This window comes from Penaeus monodon, chromosome 33 (assembly GCF_015228065.2).
Source record: "Penaeus monodon isolate SGIC_2016 chromosome 33, NSTDA_Pmon_1, whole genome shotgun sequence".
NCBI classification, from domain to species: Eukaryota; Metazoa; Arthropoda; class Malacostraca; order Decapoda; family Penaeidae; genus Penaeus; species Penaeus monodon.
In genome coordinates this window covers 5,607,432-5,608,509 of record NC_051418.1, presented here as the reverse complement: position 1 = coordinate 5,608,509, position 1,078 = coordinate 5,607,432, and positions in this window count along the sequence as shown.

The following is a 1,078-nucleotide window of genomic DNA, read 5'->3' as shown; positions in this document are numbered from 1 at the left end:
TTCTGTTCCTTCTTCCCTCTCTCATTCCTCCCTTCTCTCTCTATGGTGTCCTCTCTCTCTCTCTCTCTCTCTCCCCACTCCTGAATTCGTTCCCTCTCTCAGTAGCTCCCTTACACTCTTCCTCTCTCCTCATTCCATCTTTCTTTTCCTCCTTCCTTCTTTCCTTCTTCCCTTCTCTCCATGCGACTCTCGTTCTGAACCCCTCTTTCCCCCTTCTTTCTATCTCTCTCTCCCCACTCCTACCTTCCCTCTCTCAGTATCTCCCCTTTTCTCTTCTTCCCTTCTCTCTCCCTCCTTCCCTCCTTCCTTCCTTTCTTCCTACCTCCCCCCCCCCCAACATGTGTCTCTCGTTCTCAACCTCTCCTTCCCCCTTCTTTCTACCTCTCTCTCCCAGTCCTACCTTAACTCTCTCAGTCTCTCCCTTTTTTCTTTCTCCCTCCTCATGCCATCTCGCTGTCCCTCCTTCCCTCCCTCCTTCCTACCTTCCGCGCTTCTCTCGTTCTCATCCCCTCCCTCCCCCTTGTAATTCTATTTGCCCATAACGCCCGGAATGACACTCCTTCACAGTTCTCAAAAATATTTTCCCCACATCCCGTTATAGATATTGACTCCTCTATCCCGTCACTCACCATAACACACCGTCCGTCCCAGATTCCACGTCTGATCAATTTTATAGGAAATCCACGGCGGGCATTACACGTGGGAAGCCGATATGAGCCCACTTTTTTCTGTTTTCTTTTGTCGACTAAAAAAGAGAGAAAAAAAAAGCAAATCGATATTAGAAAATAGAAGAAAAAAATTACGTACGTAGTCTGTTCATAATGTATCCTCTAGATGCACGTGATAATCTTATTTTGTATCTAACATTGTGATAATATTAATGCTCTGTCTTGTGGATACAAGGGTATTGCGAGTACTTTTATGTCCAAGATTTTTGGGTAAGTTTTCAACTCTCCATCTACACTGCCGCACCCAAGGACACAATCTACGAGGTTCTTCTCATGGGGCGCAGCTTGAGCATCCTCTAAGTCCAATTTAACAGCAGTTGCTCACCCCCTAACTCCAAATTACCGTCAAA